Source organism: Halichoerus grypus, chromosome 8 (assembly GCF_964656455.1).
Source record: "Halichoerus grypus chromosome 8, mHalGry1.hap1.1, whole genome shotgun sequence".
Classification (NCBI taxonomy): Eukaryota; Metazoa; Chordata; class Mammalia; order Carnivora; family Phocidae; genus Halichoerus; species Halichoerus grypus.
The window spans coordinates 35105631-35130781 of NC_135719.1; the positions used below are offsets into that span (position 1 = coordinate 35105631).

Here is a 25151-nt window from a genome sequence, read left to right on the forward strand (position 1 = left end):
CTGTATATTATGATCTCTATAGCTTTGTAGTAAGTTTTTTTTATGAATCCGACCTAAAAGACATATACAGAACACTAATCAACAAGAGCAGAATACACATTTTTCTTAAGTGCATAGGGAACATTCTCCAGAATAGACCATATGTTAGGCTACAAAACAAGTCTTCAGAAATTTTTAAAAATTGCAATCATACAAAACATCTTTTTTGATTATGATGAAACTAGAAATCAACAGCAGAAGGAGCTCTCTGCTCCTCCCTGTTCAACACATAGTGGCATCTTCTGATGCAGTGCCAGCCATGTCCCTGACACATTATGGTGAAGGTTGGAGTAAACTGATCTGGCCGTATTGGACATCTGTTCACCAGGGCTGCTTTTAAGTCTGGCAAAGTGGATATATTGTCACCATTGATGATCCCTTCATTGACCTCAACTACATGGTCTTCATGTTCCAGTATGACTCCACCCACTGCAAATTCAATAGCATGGTCAAGACTGAGAATAGGAAACTTATTGTCAAGGAAAGCCCATCTCCATCTTCCAGGAGTGAGATCCTGTCAATGTCAGATGGGGTGATGCTGGTGCTGACTATGTTGTGGAGTCCACTGGGGTCTTCATCACCATGGAGAAGGCTGGGGCTCACTTGAAGGGTAGGGCCAAAAGGGTCGTCATCTCTGCCCCTTCTGCTGGTGTCCCCATGTTTGTGATGGGTGTGAACCATAAGTATGACAACTTCCTCAAGATTGTCCACAATGCCTCCTGCACCACCAACTATTTGGCCCTTCTGGCCAAGGTCATCCATGACAACTTTGGTATCATGGAGGCACTCATGACCACAGTCCATGCCATCACTACCACCCAGAAGACCATGGATGGACCCTCTGGGAAGCTGTGGCATGATGTCTGAGGGCCTGTACAGAAAATCATCCCTGCTTCTACTGTCACTGCCAAGGCTATAGGCAAGGTCATTCCTGAACTGAATGGGAAGCTTAATGGCATGGCCTTCTGTGTCCCCACTCCCAATGTGTCAGTCATGGATCTGACCTGCTGCCTGGAGAAAGCTGTCAAATATGACATCAAGAAGGTGGTGAAGCAAGCATCAAGAGCATCCTGGGCTGTGCTGTAGACCAGGGTGTCTCCTGCGACTTCAACAGTGACATCCACTCTTCCACTTTCACTGCCTGGGCTGGCATTGCTCTCAGTGACCACTGTGTCAAGCTCATTTCCTGGTATGACAATGAATTTGGCTACAGCAAATGGGTGGTAGGCCTTATGGTCCACATGGCCTCTAAGGAGTAAGAGCCCCCTGGACCACCTGCCCTACCGAGAGCAAGAGGAAGAGAGAGACCCTCAGCTGCTGGGAGTCCTGGCCCAAACTCATCCCCCAACACACTGAGAATCTCCCGAGCCCTACACAGTTTCCATCCCAGACCCCCTGAAGAAGGGGAGGGGTTTGGGGAGCCCTACCTTGTCATGTACCATCAATATAAAGTATACTGTACCAAGCCCTCCCCCTGAAAAAAAATAGCAGAAAGAAAATGGAAAAATCCACAAATACATGAAAATAAAAAATACACTCAAATGCCAATGAGTTAAAGAAGAAATCAGAAGAGAAATTAGAAGGGCACTTGGGTGGTACAGTTGGTTGGGCATCCAACTCTTGGTTTCAGCTCAGGTCATGAAATCAGTCTGTTTGAGATTCTCTCTCCCTCTCCCTCTGCCCCTCCCACTCGTACTCTCTCTCTCTCTAAAATAAATAAATGGATCTTCTTAAAAAAGAGAAATTAGAAAATATCTTGAAACAAATGAAAATGAAAACACATCATACCAAAACTTATAAGATGCAGTTCCCATTTCAGGAGTAGAATCTAGCGATCCATCACCCACATATAACACCCAGTGCTCACCCCAAAATATGCCCTCCTTAAAACCCAGCACCCATTTAGCCCATTCCCCCACCCACCTCCCTTCCAGCAACCCACAGTTTGTCCTCTTAAACAAGAGTCTCCTATGATTTGCCTCCTTCTGTTTTTATCTTATTTTACTTTTCCTTCCCTTCCCCTATGTTCATCTGTTTTCTTTCTTAAATTCCACATATGAGTGAAATCATCTGATATCAGTCTTTCTCTGACTGATGTATTTCACTTAGCATAATACGCTCTAGTTCCATCCACATTATTTCAACTGGCAAGATTTCATTCTTTTGATGGCTAAGTAATATTCAGTTTATATATATACCACATCTAGTCATCTGTCAATGGACATTTGGGCTCTTTCCGTATTTTGGCTATTGTGGACATTGCGGCTGTAAACATTGGGGTGCATGTGCCCCTTTGAATCACTATATTTGTACCCTTTGGATAAATACCTAGTAGTGCAATTGCTGGGTCATAGGGTAGCTCAATTTTTAATGTTATGAGGAACCTCCATACTGTTTTCCAGAGTGGCTGCACCAGTTTCATCCCACCAACAGTATAAGGGGATTTCCCTTTCTCCACGTTCTCGCCAATGTCTGTTCTTTCCTGAGTTGTTGATTTTAGCCATTCTGACTGGTGTGAGGTGGTATCTCATTGTGGTTTTGATTTGTATTTCCCTGATGCTGACTGATGTTGAACATTCTCCATGTGTCTGTTAGCCATTTGTATGTCTTCTTTGGAGAAATGTGTTTTCATATCTTCTGCCCATTTCTTGACTGGATTTTTTTGGTTTTTTTTTTGTTTTTGTTGAGGTTGATAAGTTCTTTATATATTTTGGATACTAGCCCTTTTTCTGACAAGACATTTGCAAATATATTCTCACATTCCGTAGGTTGCCTTTTAGTTTTGTTGGCTGTTTCCTTTGCTGTGCAAAAGCTTTTTTTTTTTTTAAAGATTTTATTTATTTATTTGACAGAGACAGCGAGAGCAGGAACACAAGCACGGGGAGTGGGAGAGGGAGAAGCAGGCTTCCCACCGAGCGGGGAGCCCGATGTGGGACTCGATCCCAGGACTCTGGGATCATAACCTGAGCTGAAGGCAGACGCTTAACGACTGAGCCACCCAGGCGCCCCAAAAGCTTTTTATTTTGATGAAGTCCCATTCATTTTTGCTTTTGTTTCTCCTGCCTTTGGAGATATGTCTAGAAAGAAGTTGCTGTAGCCAAGGTCAGAGAGGTTACTGCCTGGGTTCTCCTCAAGAATTTTGATGGATTCCTGTCTCACATTTAGGTTTTTCATCTTTTGAGTCTATTTTTTTGTGTGGTATAAGAAAGTGGTCCAGTTTCATTCTTCTGCCTGTGGCTGTCCAATTTTCCCAACACCATTTGTTTAAGAAACTCTTTTTTTTCCATTGGATATTCTTTCTTGCTTTGTCAAAGATTAGTTGACCATATAGTTGAGCTTCGATTTCTGGGTTCTCTATTCTGTTCCATTGATCTATGTGTCAGTTTTTATGCCAGTATTAGACAGTCTTGACGACTACAGCTTTGTAATACAGCTTGAAGTCCAGAATTGTGATGCCTCCAGCTTTGGTTTTCTTTTTCAACATTCCTTTGGCTATTTGGAGTCTTTTCTGGTTCCATACAAATTTTAGGATTGTTTGTTCCAGCTCTGTGAAAAATGCTGGTGGTATTTTGATAGGGATTGCATTAAATGTGTAGATTGCTTTGGGTAGTATAGACATTTTCACAATATTTGTTCTTCCAATCCATGATCATGGAATGTTTTTTTTACCATTTATTTGTGTATTCCTCCATTTCTTTCATAAGTGTTCTATAGTTTTCAGAGTATGGATCCTTTACCTCTTTAGTTAGGTTTATTCCTAGATATCATTGTTTTTGGTGTAATTTCAAATGGGATCGATTCCTTGATTTCTCTTTCTGATGCTTCATTGTTGGTGTATAGAAATGCAACAGACTTCTGTGTGTTAATTTTATATCCTGCCACTTTGCTGAATTCCTGTATTGGTTCTAGCAATTTTGGGGTGGAGTCTTCTGGGTTTTCTACATAGAGTATCATGTCATCTGCAAAGAGTGAAAGTCTGACTTCTTTGCTGATTGGATGCCTTTTATTTCTTTTTGTTGTCTGATTGCTGAGGCTAGGACTTCCAGTACTATGTTGAACACCAGTGGTGAGAGTAGACATACCTGTCGTGTTCCTTACCTTAGGGGAAAAGCTCTCAGTTTTTCCCCCTTGAGGATGATATTCATTGTGGGTTTTTTTATATGGCTTTTATGGTATTGAGGTATGTTCCTTCTATCCCTACACAACAGAGGGTTTTTATCAAGAACAGATGCTGTATTTTGTCAAATGTTTTTTCTGCATGTTTCTTGTCCTTTCTTTTATTAATGTGGTGTATCACATTGATTTGTGAATGTTGAACCTCCCTTGCAGCATAGGAATAAATCCCACTTGGTCGTGGAGAATAATCTTTTTAATGTACTGTTGGATGTTATTAGCTAGTATCTTGGTGAGAATTTTTGTATCCATCTTCATCAGAGATTTGGTCTATAATTCTCGTTTTTGGTGAGGCTCTTTGTCTGGTTTGGGGATCAAGGTAATGCTGGCTTCATAGAATGAGTTTGGAAGTTTTCCTTCCATTTCTATTTTTTGAAACAGTTTCACAAGAATAGATATTAATTCTTCTTTAAATGTTTGTTATAATTCTGCTGGGAGGCCATCTGTCCCTGGATTCTTGTTTGTTGGGAGATTTTTGAGTACTTATTCAATTTCTTTGTTTATTATGGGTCTGTTCAGGTTTTCTATTTCTTCCTGTGTCAGTTTTGGTAATTTATATGTTTCTAGGAATGCATCCATTTCTTCCAGATTACCTAATTTGTTGCCAATATAATTGCTCATAGTATTCTCTTATAATTGTTTGTGTTTCTTTGGTTTTGGCTCTGATCTCTCGTTTTTCATTCATGATTTTATTGATTTGGGTACTTTCTCTTTTCTTTTTGATAAGTCTGGCTAGGGGTTTATCAGTCTCATTAATTCTTTCAAAAAATGATCTCCTAGTTTCAGTGATCTGTCCCATTGTTGTTGTTGTTGTTTTTATTTCCATGTCATTGGTTTCTGGTCTAATCTTTATTATTTCCCTTCTCCTGCTGGATTTTGGCTTTATTTGTTATTCTTTTTCCACCTCCTTTAGATGTAAGGTTAGACTGTGTATTTGAGATATTTCTTGTTTTTTGGGAAAGGCCTATATTGTTATGTACTTCCCTCTTATGGACCACCATTGCTGCACCCCAAATGTTCTGAACTGTCGTGTTTTCATTTTCATTTATTTTTTAAATTCTTCTTTAATTTCCTGGTTGACCCATTCATTTCTTAGTAGGATGCTCTTTAACCTCCATGTATTTGTGTTCCTTCCAAATTTTCTCTTGTAATTGAGTTCAAGTTCTAAAGTGTTGTAGTTTGAATATGCATGGAATAATTGCAATCTTTTGGTACTGGCGAAGACCTGATTTGTGGCCCAATATGTTATCTATTCTGGAGGATATTCCATGTGCACTTGAGAAGAATGTGTATTCTGTTGCTTTAGGATGAAATGCTCTAAATATGACTGTTACATCCATCTGGTCCATTGTGTTATTCAAAGCCCTTCTTTCCTTGTTGATCTTCTGCTTAGATGATCTGTCCATTGCTGTGAGTGAGCTGTTAAATTTCCCTATGATTGTATTATTATCAATGTGTTTCTTTAATTTGGTTATTAATTGGTTTATATAATTGGCTGCTCCCAATTTAGGAACATAAATATTTACAATTGTTAGATCTTCTTGTTGGATAGACCCCTTTATTATGATATAGTGCCCTTCTTCATCTCTTATTACAGTCTTTGGTTTAAAATCTAATTTATATGAGATAAGGATTGCTATTCCAGCTTCTTTTGATGTCCATTAGCATGATAAATAGTTCTCCACCCCCTCTTTTTCAATCTGGAGGTGTCTTTGGGTCTAAAATAAGTCTCTTGTAGACAGCATATTTATGGGCCTTTTTTAAAATCCATTCTGATACCTTTATCTTTTGATTGGAGCATTTAGCCCATTTACATTCAGAGTAATTACTGAAAGATATGAATTTAGTGCTGTTGTATTTCCTGTAAAGTCACTGTTCCTGTAGATTGTCTCTGTTCCTTTCTGGTCTATGTTTCTTTTGGGCTCTCTCTTCACTCAAAGGACTCCCTTTACTATTTCTTGCAGGGCTGGTTTAGTGTTCACAAATTCCTTTGGTTTTTGTTTTTCCTGGAAACTCTTTATCTCTGCTTCTATTCTGAATGGTAGCCTTGCTGGGTAAAGTATTCTTGGCAGCATATTTTTCTCATTTAGCACATTGAATATATCATTCCAGTCCTTTCTGGCCTGCCAGGTCTCTGTGGACAGGTCTGCCACCAGCCCTATGTGTCTATCCTTGTAGGTTAAGGACCTCTTGACCCCAGCTTCTTTCAGGATTTTCTCTTTATCTCTGAAACTTGCAAGCTTCACTATTATATGTTGAGGGGTTGACCTATTTTTATTGATTTTGAGGGGTGGGTGTTCTCTGTGCTTCCTGGATTTGAACGCTTGTTTCCTTCCCCAGATTAGGGAAGTTCTCATCTATAATTTGTTCAAAGAAACCTTCTGCCCCCATCTCTCTTCATTTTCTGGGACTCCTATTATCTGGATATTATTTTGCTTTATGGAATCACTGATTTCTTGAAGTCTCCCTTTGTGATCCAGTAGTTGTTTTTCTCTCTTCTTTTCAGTTTTTTATTTTCCATCATTTTATCTTCTATATCACTGACTCTCTCTACTGTATCTCAGTAATATCAGTTTTAATTTCAGCCTGATTAGATTTTAGTTCTTTTATTTCTATAGTAAGGGATTCTCTAGTGTCTTCTATGCTTTTTTCAAGCCCAGTTAGTATCTTTATAATCATTGTTTTAAATTCCAGTTCAGACATCTTACTTATATCCATTTGATTAAATCCCTGGCAGAGAGTACTACCTCCTATTCTTTCTTTTTCAGTGATCATATGTGGAATATAGGAAACAAAATAGATAAACACAGGGAAAGGGAAGGAAAAATAAAATAAGATGAAACAGAGAGGGTAACAATCCATAATAGACTCTTAACTATAGGGAACATACTGAGGGTTGCTGGAGGGGAGATGGGTGTGGGGATGGAGTAACTGGGTGATGGGCATTAAGGTGGGCACTTGAAGTAATGAGCACTGGGTGTTATATGCACCTGATGAATCACTAAATTATACCTCTGAAACTAATAATACAGTGTATGTTAATTAAATTAAATGAATTTAAATAAAAAAACTAAAAACAAGCTGAATTGAAGAATGGGCAAAGGACTTGAATAAATATTCTCCAAAGAAGATATGCAAATACCTAATAAGCACAGGAAAAGATGCTCAACATCACTAATCATTAGGGAAATGCAAATCAAAACAACAATGAAATTATACCTCAGCCCCATTAGGATGTCTACTAGGAACAAAATAACCACCCTCCCTCCCCCCAGGGGAAAAAAAAAACAAAAAAACAGAAAATAACCAGTGTTGTTGGGATGTGGAAAAATTTGAATCCTTGTGCATCACAGGTGGGAATGTAAAATGGTGCAGATGCTATAAAAACAGTATGCTGGCTCCTCAAAAAATAAAACATAGAATCACCATATGATCTAGCAATTTCACTTCTGGGTATATATGCAAATCAATTGAAAACAGGGTCTCAAAGGGATATTTGTACAACCATGTTTGTATTAGCTTTATTCACTATAGTCAAAAGGTGGAAATAACCCAACTATCCATTGACAGATGAATGGATAAACAAAATGTGGTATATACATACCATCAAATAATATTCAGTCTTAAAAAGAAATGAAATTCTGACACATACTATGTGGATGAACGCTGATCATAATTTTTTTTTAAAAAGGTTTTTTTTTTTTTTAATTTTATTATGTTATGTTAGTCACCATACAATACATCATTAGTTTTTGATGTAGTGATCCACAATCCATTGTTTTCATATAATACCCAGTGCTCCATGCAGTACGTGCCCTCCTTAATACCCATCACCGGGCCAACCAATACCCCTTCCCCCCTCCCCTCTAAAACCCTGTTTGTTTCTCAGGTCCATAGTCTCTCATGGTTCATCTCTCCCTCCAATTCCCCTCCCCCATTTTTCTCTTCCTTCTCCTAATGTCCTCCATGTTATTCCTTATGTTCCACAAATAAGTGAAACCATATGCTAATTGACTTTCTCTGCTTGACTTATTTCACTTAGCATAATCTCCTCCAGTCCATCCATGTTGATGTAAAAGTTGGGTATTCATCCTTTCTGATGGCTGAGTAAAATTCCATTGTATATATGGACCACATCTTCTTTATCCATTCGTCTGTTGAAGGGCATCTCAGCTCTTTCCACAGTTTGGCTATTGTGGACATTGCTGCTATGAACATTGGGGTGCATATGGCCCTTCTTTTCACTACATCTGTGTCTTTGGGGTAAATACCCAGGAGTGCAATTGCTGGGTCATAGGGTAGCTCTATTTTTAAATTTTTGAGGCACCTCCACACTGTTTTCCAAAGTGGCTGTACCAACTTGCATTCCCACCAACAGTGGAAGAGGGTTCCCCTTTCTCCACAACCTCTCCAACATTTGTTGTTTCTTTCCCTGTCCATTTTTGCCATTCTAACTGGTGTAAGGTGCTATCTCAGTGTGGTTTTGATTTGGATTTCCCTGATGGCTAATGATGATGAACATTTTTTCATGTGTTTGTTAGCCATTTGTATGTCTTCTTCAGAGAAGTGTCTTTTCATATCTTCTGCCCACTTTTTGACTTGATTATTTGTTTTTTGGGTGTTGAGTGTGAGAAGTTCTTTATAGATTTTGGATACCAGCCCTTTATCTGTAGTGTCATTTGCAAATATCTTCTCCCATTCTGTGGGTTGCTTCTTTGTTTTGTTGACTGTTTCCTTTGCTGTGCAGAAGCTTTTTACCTTGATGAAGTCCCAAAAGTTCATGTTTGCTTTTGTTTCACTAGCTTTTGGAGATGTATCTTGAAAGAAGTTGCTGTGGGCGATTTCACAGAGGTTACTGCCTATGTTCTCTCCAATTTTCCCAGCACCATTTATTGAAGAGACTGTCTTTTTTTCCATTGCATGTTTTTTCCTGCTTTGTCAAAGATTATTTGACCATAGAGTTGAGGGTCCATATCTGGGTTCTCTATTCTGTTCCGTTGGTCTATATGTCTGTTTTTGTGCAGTACCATGCTGTCTTGGTGATCACAGCTTTGTAATATAGCTTGAAATTGGGCAACGTGATGCCCCCAGCTTTGTTTCTCTTTTTCAACATTTCCTTGGCGAATCAGGGTCTTTTCTGATTCCATACAAATTTTAGGATTGTTTGTTCCAGCACTTTGAGGGAAAAATGTCATTGGAATTTTGATCGGGATGGCATTGAAGGTATAGATTGCTCTGGGTAGCATAGACATTTTAACAATGTTTATTCTTCCGATCCATGAGCATGGAATATTTTTCCATCTTTTTCTGTCTTCTTTAATTTCTTTCATGAGTGTTCTGTAGTTCCTAGAGTATAGATCCTTTACCTCTTTGGTTAGGTTTATTCCAAGGTATCTTATGGTTTTTGGTGCTATTGTGAATGGAATCGTTTCTCTAATTTCTCTTTCTACAGTTGTGTTGTTAGTGTATAAGAAAGCAACTGATTTCTGTGTATTGATTTTGTATCCTGCCACATTACTGAATTGCTGTATGAGTTCTAGTGATTTGGGGGTGGAGTCTTTTGGGTTTTCCACATAAAGTATCATGTCATCTGCGAAAAGCGAGAGTTTGACTACTTCTTTGCCAATTTGAATACCATTTATTTCTTTTTGTTGTCTGATTGCTGTTGCTAGGACTTCTAGTACTATGTTGAACAACAGTGGTGATAGTGGACACCCTTGATGTGTTCCTGATCTTAAGGGAAAGGCTCTCAGCTTTTCCCCATTGAGGATGATATTTGCTGTGGGTTTTTCATAGATGGATTTTATGAACTTGAGGAATGTTCCCTCTATCCCTATACTCTGGAGAGTTTTAATCGGGAAAGGATGTTGTATTTTGTCAAATGCTTTTTCTGCATCCATTGAGAGGACCATATGGTTCTTCTCCCTCCTCTTATTAATGTGTTCTATCACATTGATTGATTTGTGAATGTTGAACCACCTTGCGTCCCGGGGATAAATGCCACTTGGTTGTGGTGGATGATCCTTTTAATGTATTGTTGGATCCTATTAGCTAGGATTTTGTTGAGGATTTTGGAATCCATATTCATCAGGGATATCGGTCTGAAATTCTCCTTTTTGATGGGGTCTTTGCCTGGTTTGGGGATTAAGGTAATGCTGGCCTCATAGAATGAGTTTGGAAGTTATCCTTCTTTTTCTATTTTTTGAAAGAGCTTCAGGGGCGCCTGGGTGGCTCAGTCGTTAAGCGTCTGCCTTCGGCTCAGGTCATTATCCCAGGGTCCTGGGATTGAGCCCCGCATCAGGCTCCCTGCTCCGCGGGAGGTCTGCTTCTCCCTCTCCCACTCCCACTGCTTGCGTTCCCTCTCTCGCTGTGCCTCTCTCTGTCAAATAAATAAATAAAATCTTAAAAAAAAAAATATTTAAAGAAAGAGCTTCAATGGAATAGGTATTATTTTTTCTTTGAATGTTTGGTAGAATTCCCCAGGGAATCCATCAGGCCCTGGACTCTTGTTTTTTGGGAGGTTTTTGATCATTGCTTCAATCTCGTTACTGGTTATTGGCCTATTCAGGTTGTCAATTTCTTCCTGTTTCAGTCTTGGCAGCTTATAGGTTTCCAGGAAGGCCTCCATTTCATCCAGATGCTCAGTTTATTGGCATATAGTTGTTGATAATAATTTCTAATAATTGTTTCTATTTCCTTGGTGTTAGTCGTGATCTCTCCCCTTTCATTCATAATTTATTTCTCTTTTCTATTGGATAAGTCTGGCCAGTGGTTTATCAATCTTATTAATTCTTTCAAAGAACCAACTTCTAGTTTCATTGATCTGATCTACTGTGTTTCTGGTTTCTAATTCATTGATTTCTGCTCTAATTTTAATTATTTCTCTTCTAATGCATGGCTTAGGCGTCGCTTGTTGCTTTTTCTCTAGTTCTTTAAGGTGTAGAGTTAGTTGGTGAACTCGGGATTTTTCTATTTTTTTGAGTCAGGCTTGGATGGCTATGTATTTCCCCCTTAGGACTGCCTTTGCAGTATCCCATAGGTTTTGGACCAATGTGTTTTCGTTCTCATTGATTTCCATGACTTGTTTAAGTTCTTCTTTGATTTCCTGGTTGACCCAAACATTCTTGAGCAGTGTGGTCTTTAGCTTCCAAGTGTTTGAATTTCTGCCAATTTTTTTTCTTGTGATTGAGTTCCAGTTTTAGAGCATTGTGGTCTGAGAATATGCAGGGAATAATCTCAATCTTTTGGTATCAGTTGAGACCTGATTTGTGACCCAGTATATGGTCTATTCTGGAGAAAGTTCCGTGTGCACTTGAAAAGAATGAGTTATTCTGTTGTTTTAGGGTGGAATGTTCTGTAAATTTCTATGAGGTCCATCTGGGCCAATGTATCATTCAAAGCTCTTGTTTCGTTGTTGATTTTCTGCTTAGATGATCTGTCCATTGCTGAGAGTGGAGTATTGAGGTCTCCTACAATTAACGTATCGTTATCAATATGACTCTTTATTTTGGTTAACAGTTGGCTTATATAGATGGCTGCTCCCATGTTGGGGGCATAGATATTTACAATTGTTAGATCTTCTTGTTGGATAGACCCTTTAAGAATGATATAGTGTCCTTCTGTGTCTCTAACTACAGACTTTAGTTTAAAATCTAATTTGTCTGCTATAAGAATCGCCACCCCAGCTTTCTTTTGAGGTCCGCTGGCATGGAAGATGGATCTCCATCCCTTCACTTTCAGTCTGGATGTATCTTTAGGTTCAAAATGAGTCTCTTGTAGACAGCGTATGGATGGGTCCCTTCTTTTTATCCAATCTGCAACCCTGTGCCGTTTTATGGGAGCATTTAGGCCATTCACATTGAGAGTGATTATTGAAAGATAGGCATTAATTGTCATCATGTTGCCTGTGAAGACCTTGTTTTTATAGATTGTCCCTGTAAACTTCTGTTGTAGATCACCCTTGGGGTCTTTCTCCTTTTATAGAACGCCCCTTAATATTTCTTGCAGGGCCGGCTTAGTGGTCACATATTCTTTCAGCTTCTGCCAGTCGTGGAAGCTCTGAATCTCTCCATTCATTCTAAATGAAAGCTTTGCTGGATAAAGTATTCTTGGCTGCATATTCTTCTCATTTAGTACCCTGAATATGTCTTGCCAGCCCTTTCTAGCTTGCCAGGTCTCTGTGGATAGGTCTGACGTTATTCTGATGTTCCTCCCTCTGTACGTAAGGAATTTCTTCCCTCTAACTGCCCTTAAGATGGTTTCCTTGGTTCTAAGATTTGCAAGTTTTACTCTTACATGCCAGGGTGTTGGCCTGTTTTCCTTGATCTTGGGAGGGGTCCTCTCTGCCTCTAGGATGTGAATGTTTGTTTCATTCCCCAGATTAGGGAAGTTCTCAGGTACGATTTGCTCAAATACATCTTCTAGTCCTCTCTCCCTCCACTCCCTCCAGGATTCCAATTATTCTGACATTAACCCTTCATGGTGTCACTTATTTCTCTGATTCTATTTTCATGGATTCTGAGTTGTTTTTCCCTGGCCTCCTCTTTTCCCTTTTTATCTATTATACTGTCTTCCAGATCGCTTATTCTCTCTTCTGCCTCAGTTACCCTAGCTGTTAGATTATCTAGATTGGATTGGATCTCATTGACAGCATTTTTAAGTTCTGCCAATTCAGCTTTCATTTCTGCCTTTAGAGACTCTATGTTGCCATTAATTGATTTCTTCATTCTAGCCATTGTCCTCACAATTGCTAGCCTGAATTCCATCTCCGACATCTTGGTTATATCTGCATCCATTTGTAAATCTGCAGCATAAGTCATAATCTCTGAGTCTTTTCTATTTTGGGGTTCCTCCTCCTAGTCATTCTGTTGATGGGTGTTTGAGGGAATGTATAGAGTCCAAATTATTGACCAGAACCCAAGCAAGATGCACATGTTTTCTTGGGACCTAAGGGTTGCTGGCCTCTTGTTTTCCCAGCCTGTCTTCTGGGGGAGGGGCCTGCCCTGCTGTTACTCAGGCAACCCTGTTTGGGCGGAGTTGCCCTGCACCCCTGTGGCGGGGATGGGCTCAGTGGGAATCAGTTTTTGGGGGTTTGTTCTCTGGCACCTTTCCCTGGCGGCTTTCTGCGTCTCTTCCGCAAGTCAGAGCAGAAGAGACCATTTCCAACCCTCTGCCTCAGAGCAGAGAGATTGTAGTCTGTTCTTCAGTGAGCTCTCCAGGCCACACTGTCTCCGTTTCTGTCCGTGCTGCTATAAACGGCAGCGTCCTGGGTTGTGCGCCCCTCCACAGCGCTCCAAGTTCTGCCTCCAGGTCAGGCACGTCTCTGCCCTTTGTGCTTCTAAAACCGCCAGCCGCTCCGAGTTCGCATGCGCACGACCCCACCGCTCTGGGTTTCCGTCCAGGGGGCTGCAGTTCGCAGGCGCAACCCTGCCGCTCTGGGTTTCCACCCCGGGGGCTGCCCTAAAGTCCTTTCCCCGCCGCTACCGGTCTGCGAGTCTGTGCCTGTCTGCAGCGTGCGAGGCTGTCACTCACCGGTGGTGTAGAATCCCCACGTCTAGGCACCCTCCCGCTGCCATTTATCCTCTGATATCTGCCCGCAGAATCACGGCTCTCTGCTTCGTACCTCAAAACCAACTGCCTGCGATATTCTGTTTGTAGAGATCCAGATCTTCTTACATCTAAGGTGGTTTCATGGGTGCTCAGAGTGGTCTGGTAGATATCCAGCTCAATTCTGGGGACCAGTTGAAATAGGGTCCCCTACTCCTCCGCCATCTTTCCCCCCCTCTAAAAAGGTTTTATTTATTTATTCATCAGAGAGAGAAAGAGAGCACAAGCAGGGGAAATGGCAGGGAGAGGGAAAAGCAGGCTCCCTGCTGAGCAAGGAGCCCGATGAGGGACTCAATCACAGGACCTCGGGATCATGACATGAGCTGAAGGCAGACGCACAACCAACTGAGCCACCCAGGCATCCCCTTGATCATAATTTTTAAAAATCACGTAAACATCCTCAACAAAATACTAGCAAATGGAATCCAACAAAATACAAAAAAAATTGTACACCATAATGTGTACATACGTGTACCATATGTACAATGGAATTTATCCTAGGAATGCAGTTATTTAAACATACAAAAATCAATTAACATCATTATCAATAAATTAATAAGAAAAATCACACAATCAACTCAATGATACAGAAAAAGTATTTGATCAAACCCAATAACATTTCATGATAAAAACATTTAATAAACTATGAATAGAAGTGAACTTCCTCAATATGATGAAAGGCATCTATGGACATCCCACACACCGACTGGATACTTTCCCTGTAAGATCACTTCTACTCAACATTGTACTTAAACTCTACCTAGGGCAATTAGAAAAAAAAATGAAGAGTATCTGTATCAGAAAGGAAAAAGTAAAAACTATCTCTATAATTCTGTGTGTAGAAAATCTTAAAGAGTCCACTAAAAAAACTAAGAGAACTAGTAAATGAGTTTAGCAAGGTTGCAAGATACAAGATCAGTATCTAAAAATTAATTGCAATTGTATATACTTGCAATGAACAATCTGGGAAGGAAATGAAGAAAACAATTCCATTCAGAATAGCATCAAGAAAAATAAAATTCATAGGAGTAAATGTAACCAAGGAGGTTAAAGACTTGTATACTGAAAACTATAAAATGTTGATGAAAGGAATTAAAAATAATCTAAGCAAATTCTATCAAGGCAGCTGCTCCAGGATGATGATAGAACGAGTTAAACACATGAGCATGGGCTCATTGGTACATTTTATTTGTTCTTTTTTAAAAAATATTTTATTTATTTATTTGACAGAGAGAGACACAGCAAGAGACGGAACACAAGCAGGGGAAATGGGAGAGGGAGAAGCAGGCTTCACGCGGAGCAGGGAGCCCGATGCGGGGTTTGATCCCAACACCCTGGGATCATGACCTGAGCCGAAGGCAGACGCTTAACGACTGAGCCACCCAGGCGCCCCCATTTTATTTGTTCTTAAGTGAGTTCCTTGATCAGAAAGAATGCTATGTGTAAGACCATAATGGCAGATAAGGTGTGTTTATTGTGGAAAACTTTGGAAAAAGACAATCTCTATCCAGAAAACATTTTCCTTGTTGCAATGTTTCTATGACAAATTTCTGCATCCTTTCCTTCTATTTCCCTTGGCCAGACCCCTGTCAAACTGACTCTTGTATGTTTCTGTCTTGCAGGCACTCAACTCAAACATTCTTCAAAACTGTTTTCACCTCTGCCTCCCAAGCTCCATATCTGCTCAACCACCTTTATCACAATCTCATGGAAGGGTGCCACTCTTCATCCAGTTGCTGAAGCCATAAAATGAGGACTCATTCTTCTTTTTCTTCTTCTGTTTTATATTATTTTATTTTATTTATGATATGTTAGTCACCATACATCATTAGTTCTTCATGTAGTGATCCACGATTCATTGTATTCATATAACACCCAGTGCTCCATGCATTACGTGACCTCCTTAATACCCATCACCAGGCTAAACCATCCCTCCACCCCCTTCCCCTCTAAAACCCTCAGTTTGTTTCTCAGAGTCCATAGTCTCTCATGGTTCCTCTCTCCCTCTGATTTTCTCCCCCTTCATTTTTCCCTTCCTGCTATCTTCTTCTTCTTCTTTTTTAAAATATATAATGTATTATTTGTTTCAGAGGTACAGGTCTGAGATTCAACAGTCTTACACAATTCACAGCGCTCACCATAGCACATACCCGCCCCAATGTCTATCACCCAGCCACCCCATCCCTCCCACCCCCCACCACTCCAGCAACCCTCAGTTTGTTTCCTGAGATTAAGAATTCCTCATATCAGTGAGCTCATAGGATACATGTCTTTCTCTGATTGACTTATTTCACTCAGCATAATACCCTCCAGTTCCATCCACCTCATTGCAAATGGCAAGATTTTATTCCTTTTGATGGCTGAATAATATTCCATTGTATATATATACCACACCATTCATCTGCTGATGGACATCTTGCCTCTTTCCATAGTTTGGCTATTGTGGACAATGCTGCTAAAAACATTGGGGTGCACATACCCCTTCGGATCCCTACATTTGTATCTTTGGGGTAAATATCCAGTAGTGCAATTGCTGGGTCGTATGGTAGCTCTATTTTCAACTTTTTGAGGAACCTCCATACTGTTTTCCAGAGTGGCTGCACCAGCTTGCATTCCCACCAACAGTGTAGGAGGGTTCCCCTTTCTCCACATCCCCGCCAACATCTGTCGTTTCCTGACTTGTTAATTTTAGCCATTCTGACTGTTGCGAGATGGTATCTCATTGAGGTTTTGATTTGGATTTCCCTGATGCCAAGCGATGTTGAGCACTTTTTCATGTGTCTGTTGGCCATTTGGATGTCTTCTTTGGAAAAATGTCTGTTCATGTCTTCTGCCCATTTCTTGATTGGATCATTTGTTCTTTGGGTGTTGAGTTTAAGAAGTTCTTTATAGATTTTGGATACTAGCTCTTTATCTGATATGTCATTTGCAAATATCTTCTCCCATTCTGTCAGTTGTCTTTTGGTTTTGTTGACTGTTTCTTTTGCTGTGCAAAGGATTTTTATCTTGATGAAGTCCCAATACTTCATTTTTGCCCTTGCTTCCCTTGCCTTTGGCGATGTTTCTATGAAGAAGTTGTTGCGGCTGAGGTCGAAGAGGTTGCTGCCTGTGTTCTCCTTTAGGATTTTGATGGACTCCTGTATCACATTTAGGTCTTTCAACCATTTTGAGTCTATTTTTCTGTGTGATGTAAGGAAATGGTCCCGTTTCATTCTTCTGCATGTGGCTATCCAATTTTTCCAACACCATTTGTTGAAGAGACTGTCTTTTTTCCATTGGATATTCTTTCCTGCTCTGTTGAAGATAAGTTGACCTTAGAGTTGAGGGTCCATTTCTGGGTTCTATTCTGTTCCATTGATCTATGTGTCTGTTTTTGTGCCAGTACCATACTGTCTTGATGATGACAGCTTTGTAATAGAGCTTGAAGTCCGGAATTGTGATGCCACCAGCTTTGCTTTTCTTTTCCAACATTCCTCTGGCTATTTGGGGTCTTTTCTGGTTCCATAGAAATTTTAAGATTATTTGTTCCATTTCTTTGAAAAAAGTTGGTGTTTTGATAGGGATTGCATTAAATGTGTAGATTGCTCTAGGTAGCATTGACATCTTCACAATATTTGTTCTTCCCATCCATGAGCATGGAACGTTTTCCCATTTCTTTGTGTCTTCCTCAATTTCTTTCATGAGTATTTTATAGATTTCTGAGTACATATTCTTTGCTTCTTTGGCTAGATTTATTCCTAGGTATCTAATGGCTTTGGGTGCAATTGTAAATAGGATTGACTCCTTAATTTCTCTTTCTTCTGACTTGTTTTTGGTGTATAGGAATGCCACTGATTTCTGTGCATTGATTTTATATCCTGCCACTTTACTGAATTCCTGTATGAGTTCTAGCAGTTTTGGGGTGGAGTCTTTTGGGTTTTCCACATGCAGTATCATATCATCTGCAAAGAGTGAGAGTTTGCCTTCTTTGCTGATTCGGATGCCTCTTATTTCTTTTTGTTGTCTGATTGCTGTAGCTAGGACTTCTAGTACTATGTTGAATAGCAGTCGTGATAGTGGACATCCCTGCCGTGTTCCTGACCTTAGGGGAAAAGCTCTCAGTTTTTCCCCATTGAGAATGATATTCGCTGTGGGTTTTTCATAGATGGCTTTTATGATATTGAGGTATGTACCCTCTATCCCTATACTCTGAAGAGTTTTGATCAAGAAAGGATGCTGTACTTTGTCAAATGCTTTTTCTGCATCCATTGAGAAGATCATATGATTCTTGTCCTTTCTTTTATTAATGTATTGTATCACATTGATTGATTTGTGGATGTTGAACCAAACATGCAGCCCAGGGATAAATCCCACTTGGTCGTGGTGAATAATCCTTTTAATGTACTGTTAGATCCTATTGGCTAGTATTTTGGTAAGAATTTTTGCATCCTTATTCATCAGTGATATTTGTCTGTAATTCTGCTTTTTGATGGGGTCTTTGGTTTCAGGATGAAGGTAATGGTGGCCTCATAAAACGAGTTTGGAAGTTTTCCTTCCATTTCTATGTTTTGGAACATTTTCAGAGGAATAGGTATTAATTCTTCTTTAAATGTTTGGTAGAATTCCCCTGGGAAGCCATCTGGCCCTGGGCTTTTGTTTGTTGGGAGATTTTTTATTATTGCTTCAATTTCCTTAGTGGTTATAGGTCTGTTCAGTTTTTCTATTTCTTCCTGGTTCAGTTTTGGTCATTTATACGTCTCTAGGAATGCATCCATTTCTTCCAGGATATCTAATTTGCTGGCATATAGTTGCTCATAATATAGTCTTAAAATTGTTTGCATTTCTTTGGTGTTGGTTGTGATCTCTCCTCTTTCATTCAAGATTTTATTTATTTGGGTCATTTCTCTTTTCTTTTTAATAAGTCTGGTCAGGGGTTTATCAATCTTATTAATTCTTTCAAAGAACCAGCTCCTAGGTTCATTGATCTGTTGTACTGTTCTTTTGGTTTCTATTTCATTGATTTCTGCTCTGATCTTTATTATTTCTCTTCTCCTGCTGGGTTTAGGCTTTATTTGCTGTTCTTTCTCCAGCTCCTTTAGGTGTAGGTTTAGGTTGTGTATTTGAGACCTTTCTTGTTTCTTGGGAAAGGCTTGTATTGCTATACACTTTCCTCTTAGGACTGCCTTTGCTGCATCTCAAAGATTTGGAACAGTTGGTTTTCATTTTCATTTGTTTCCATTAATTTTTTAAAATTCTTCTTTTATTTCCTGGTTGACCCATTTTTCATTAGTAGGATGCTCTTTAGCCTCCATGTATTTGAGTTCTTTCCGACTCTCCTCTTGTGATTGAGTTTTAGTTTCAAAGCATTGTGGTTTGAAAATATGCAGGGAATGATCCCAATCTTTTGGTACTGGTTTAGACCTGATTTGTGACCCAGGATGTGATCTGTTCTGGAGAATGTTCCATGGGCACTAGAGAAGAATATGTATTCTGGTGCTTTGGGATGGAATGTTCTGAATGTATCTGTGACGTACATTTGGCCCAGTGTGTCATTTAAAGTCTTTACTTCCTTGTTGATCTTTTTCTTAGATGATCTGTCCATTTCAGTGAGGGGGGTGTTAAAGTCCCCTACAATTATAGTATTGTTGTCAATGTGTTCCTTTGCTTTGTTATTAATTGGCTTATATGATTGGCTATTCCCATGTTAGGGGCATAGATATTTACAATTGTTAGATCTTCTTGTTGGATAGACCCTTTAAGTAGGATATAGTGTCCTTCCTCATCTCTTATTATAGTCTTTGGTTTAAAATCGAATTTGTCTGAGAGAAGGATTGCCACCCCAGCTTTCTTTTGGTGTTCCTAGCATGGTAAATGGTTTTCCAACCCCTCACTTTCAATCTGGGGGTGTCTTTGGGTCTAAAATGAGTCTCTTGCAGACAGTATATGGATGGGTCTTGTTTTTTAATCTGATCTGATAGCCTGTGTCTTTTGATTGGGGCATTTAGCCCATTTACATTCAGGGTAACTATTGAAAGATATGAATTTAGTGCCATTGTATTGCCTGTAAGGTGACTGTTACTGTATATACTCTGTATTCCTTTCTGGTCTATGTTACTTTTAGGCTCTCTCTTTGCTTAGAGGACCCCTTTCAATATTTCTTGTAGGACTCGTTTCGTGTTTGCAAATTACTTTAGTTTTTGTTTGTCCTGGAAGCTTTTTATCTCTCTTTCTATTTTCAATGACAGCCTAGCTGGATATAGTATTTTTGGCTGCATATTTTTCTCATTTAGTGCTCTGAATATATCATGCCAGTCCTTCCTGGTCTGTCAGGGCTGTGTGGATAGGTCTGTTGCCAGTCTAATATTTCTACCATTGTAGTTTATAAATCTCTTGTCCTGAGCTGCTTCCAGGATTTTCTCTTTTTCTCTGAGACTCGTAAGTTTTACTATTAGATGTCGGGGTGTTGACCTATTTTTATTGATTTTGGGGGGTCTCTGTGCCTCCTGAATTTTTTTTAAAGATTTATTTCTTTATTTATATGACAGAGAGAGAGAGAGTAAGAGAGGGAACACAAGCAGGGGAAGTGGGAGAAGGAGAAGCAATGTGGGGCTCGATTCCAGGACCCTGGGATCATGACCTGAGCCGAAGGCAGACGTTTAATGAATGAGCCACTCAGGTGCCCCGCCTCCTGGATATTGATGCCCATTTCCTTCCCCAAATTAGGGAAGTTCTCTGTTATAATTTGCTCCAATATACTTTCTGACCCTCTTTTTCTTTCTTCTTCTTCTGGGATCCCAATTATTCTAATATTATTTCGTCTTATGTTACCATTTAGCTCTCAAATCCTGCCTCGTGATCCGGTAGTTGTTTATCTCAATTTTTCTCAGCTTCTTTATTTTCCATCATTTTGTCTTCTATATCACTAATTCTCTCTTCTGCCTCATTTATCCTAGCAGTTAGATCAGCTTCATCATTTTGTATACTTTTATCTTCTATATCACCTATTCTGTCATCTGCTTCTTCTGTCCTTTTTTTTTATCATCATATTCAGTCGGCATTATATCTCAGTTACAGCATTTTTTATTTCAGCCCGACTAGTTTTGAGGTCCTTTATCTCTGCCGTAAGGGTTTCTCTGGTGTTTCTATGCTTTTTTGAAGCCCAGCTAGTAGTCTTATGAGTGTGGTTCTAAATTCTTGTTCAGATATATTGCTTATATCTGTTTTCAGCAAGTCCCTGGCTGTGATTTCTTCTTGATCTTTCTTTTGGGGAGTTTCTACATCTTGTCATTTTGGCTAAGTTTCTGTCTTTTGTGTGTTATGAAAGTCTGTTGTTATGTTTCCTGCATCTGAGAATTAATGGTATATTAAAAAGGTGTTGAGGCGCCTGGGTGACTCAGTCTGTTAGGTGTCTGACTCTTGATTTTGGCTCAGGTCATGATCTCAGGATCATGGGAATGAGACCCACATTGGGCTCCATGCTCAGCGGGGAGTTTGTTAGAGATTCTCCCTTTCCCTCTGTCCCTCCCTCCACTTTCTCTCTCTATAAGATAAATAAATAAATCTTTTTAAAAAGAGGGAGTTATACACTGTCCAGCGCCTGGCCCTTCAGAATCTGGTGTATGCTCTCTGCACTCTGCTGTTGTATTTTGGCTGCTCTTTACCACTGGTCAGTTCTCTGAAGAGTTCCTCCATGCTGCACTGTGGAGTTTTGGGACCTTTAACGAGGTGTGCTTTGTTTGTTGAAATAAGCCTGGAAAAGAAATGAAAAAGGAAGAAAAATAAAAGAAGAAAAAACGCTTGATTTAAAAAAAAAAAAGGGAAAGGGAAAAAGAATAGGAAACACCCTGACAATCAAAGACTATAAGCCTGAATCCAAAGACATAAAGGCTTTAAATGACACACTGGACCAGATGGACTTCACAGATATATTCAGAACATTCCAACCCAAAGCAACAGAATACACATTCTTCTCTAGTGCACATGGAACATTCTCCAGAATAGATCACATCCTGGGTCCCAAATCAGGTCTCAACTGGTACCAAAAGATTGGGATCATTCCCTGCATATTTTCAGACCACAATGCTTTGAAACTAGAACTCAATCACAAGAGGGAAGTCAGAAAGAACTCAAATACATGGAGGCTAAAGAGCATCCTACTAAAGAATGAATGGGTCAACCAGGAAATTAAAGAATTTAAAAAATTTATGGAAACAAATGAAAATGAAAACACAACTGTTCAAAATCTTTGGGATGCAGACAAGGCAGTACTAAGAGGAAAGTATATAGCATTACAAGGCTTTCTTGAGAAACGAGAAAGGTCTCAAATGCACAACCTAAACCTACACCTAAAGGAGCTGGAGAAAGAACAGCAAATAAAGCCTAAACCCAGCAGGAGAAGACAAATAATAAAGATCAGAGCAGAAATCAATGAAATAGAAACCAAAAGATCTGATTCATTCCAGATCAATGAAACTAGGAACTGGTTCTTTGAAAGAATTAATAAGATTGATAAACGTCTGGCCAGACTTATTAAAAAGAAAAGAGAAAGGACCCAAATAAATAAAATCTTGAATGAAAGAGGAGAGATCACAACTAACACCAAAGAAGTACAAACAATTATAAGAACATATTATTAGCAACGATATGCCAGCAAATTTGACAATCTGGAAGAATGGATGCATTCCTAGAGATGTATAAACTACGAAAACTGAACCAGGAAGAAAAAGAAAACCTAAACAGACCCATAACCAGTAAGGAAATTAAAGCAGAAATCAAAAATCTCCAATAAACAGGAGCCCAGGGCCAGATGGCTTCCCAGGGGAATTCTACCAAACATTTCCAGAAGAATTAATACCTATTCTTCTGAAACTGTTCCAAAAAATAGAAATGGAAGGAAAACTTCCAAACTCATTTTATGAGGCCAGCATTACCTTGACCCCCAAACCAGACAATGATCCCACCAAAAAGGAGAATTACAGACCGATATCCCTGATGAACATGGATGCAAAAATTCTCACCAAAATACCAGCCAATAGGATCCAACAGTACATTAAAAGGATTATTCACCATGACCAAGTGGGATATATCCCTGGGCTGTAAGCTTGGTTCAACATCCACAAATCAATCAATGTGATACACTACATTAATAAAAGAAAGGACAAGAACCATATGATCCTCTCAATAGATGCAGAAAAAGCATTTGACAAAGTACAGCATCATTTCTTGATCAAAAGTCTCCAGAGTGTAGGGATAGAGGGTACATACCTCAATATCATAAAAGCCATCTATGAAAAACCCACAGTGAATATCATTCTCAATGGGGAAAAACTGAGAGCTTTCCCCCTAAGGTCAGGAACATGGCAAGGATGTCCACTATCACCACTGCTATTCAACATAGTATTAGAAGTTCTAGCCACAGCAATCAGACAACAAAAAGAAATAAAAGGCATCCAAATCGGCAAAGAAGAAGTCAAACTCTCACTCTTTGCAGATGATATGATACTGCATGTGGAAAACCCAAAAGACTCCACCCCAAAACTGCTAGAACTCACACAGGAATTCAGAAAAGTGGCAGGATATAAAATCAATGCACAGAAATCAGTGGCATTTATATACAGCAACAACAAGACAGAAGAAAGAGAAATTAAGGAATCGATTCCATTTACAATTGTACTCAAAACCATAAGATACCTAGGAATAAATCTAAACAAAGAGGCAAAGGATCTGTACTCAGAAAACTATAGAATACTCATGAAAGAAATTGAGGAAGACACAAAGAAATGGAAAAACGTTCCATGCACATGGGTTGGAAGAACAAATATTAAAAATGTCTGTGCTACCTAGAGCTATCTACACATTCAATGCAATCCCTATCAAAATACCATCAACTTTGTTCACATAAATGGATCAAATAACCCTAAAATTTGTATAGGACCAGAAAAGACCCCAAATTACCAGTGGATTGTTGAAAAAGAAAATCAAAGCCAGGGGCATAACAATTCCAGACTTCAAGCTCTATTACAAAGCATCAAGAATGTATTGTACTGGCACAAAAACAGACACATATATCAATGGAACAGAATAGAGAGCCCAGAAATGGACCTTCAACTCTATGGTCAACTAATCTTTGACAAGGCAGGAAAGAATATTCAATGGAAAAAAGATAGTCTCTTCAATAAATGGTGTTGGGAAAATTGGACAGCCACATGCAGAAGAATGAAACTGGACAATTTTCCTTACACCACACACTAAAATAGACTCAAAATGGATGAAGACCTAAATGTGAGACAGAAGTCCATCAAAATCCTTGAGAACACAGGCAGCAACCTCTTCGACCTCAGCCACAGGAACTTCTTCCTAGAAACATCGCCAAAGGCAAGGGAAGCAAGAGCAAAAATGAAGTACTGGGACTTCATTAAGATAAAAAGCTTTTGCACAGCAAAGGAAACAGTCCACAAAACCAAAAGACAGCCAACAGAATGGGAGAAGATATTTGCAAATGACACATCAGATAAAGGGCTAGGATCCAAAATCTATAAAGAACTGATCAAACTCAACACCCAAAGAACAAATGATCCAATCAAGAAATGGGCAGAAGACATGAACAGACATTTTTCCAAAGAAGACATCCAAATGGTCACCCCCCTTTCCTCCAAAACCCTCAGTATGTTTCTTGGAGTCCATAGTCCATAGTCTCTCATGGTTCATCTCCCCCTCCAATTCCCCCCTTTCATTTTTCCATTGCCTCTCCCAATGACCTCCATGCTATTCTTTATCTTCCACAAATAATTGAAACCATATGATAATTGACTTTCTCTGCTTGACTTATTTCACTTAGCATAATCTCCTCCAGTCCTATCCATGTGGATGTAAAAGTTAGGTATTCATCCTTTCTGATGGCTGAGTAATATTCCATTGTAGATATGGACCACCTCTTCTTTATCCATTCAGGTTTTGAAGGGCATCTCGGCTCTTTCCACAGTTTGGCTATTGCGGACATTGCCGCTATGAACATGGGGGTGCATATCGCCCTTCTTATCACTATATCTGTGTCTTTGGGGTAAATACCCAGGAGTGCAATTGCTGTGTCATGGGGTAGCTGTATTTTTCATTTTTTGAGGAACCTCCACACTTTTCCAAAGTGGCTGTACCAACTTGCATTCCCACCAACAGTGTAAGAGGGTTCCCCTTTCTCCACAACCTCTCCAACATTTGTTGTTTCTTGCTTTGTCCATTTTTGCCATTCTAACTGGTGTAAGGTGGTATCTCAGTGTGGTTTTGATTTGAATTTCCCCGTGACTAATGATGAATATTTTTTCATGTGTCTGTTAGTCATTTGTATGTCTTCTTTGGAG

General features: G+C 39.4%; 1 pseudogene; it reads left to right on the forward strand.

The window, feature by feature from the left end:
* The first annotated feature begins 314 nt into the window (after positions 1 to 314).
* Positions 315 to 1691, forward strand: LOC118552409 (glyceraldehyde-3-phosphate dehydrogenase pseudogene; annotated as a pseudogene).
* The last annotated feature ends 23460 nt before the right edge of the window (positions 1692 to 25151 follow it).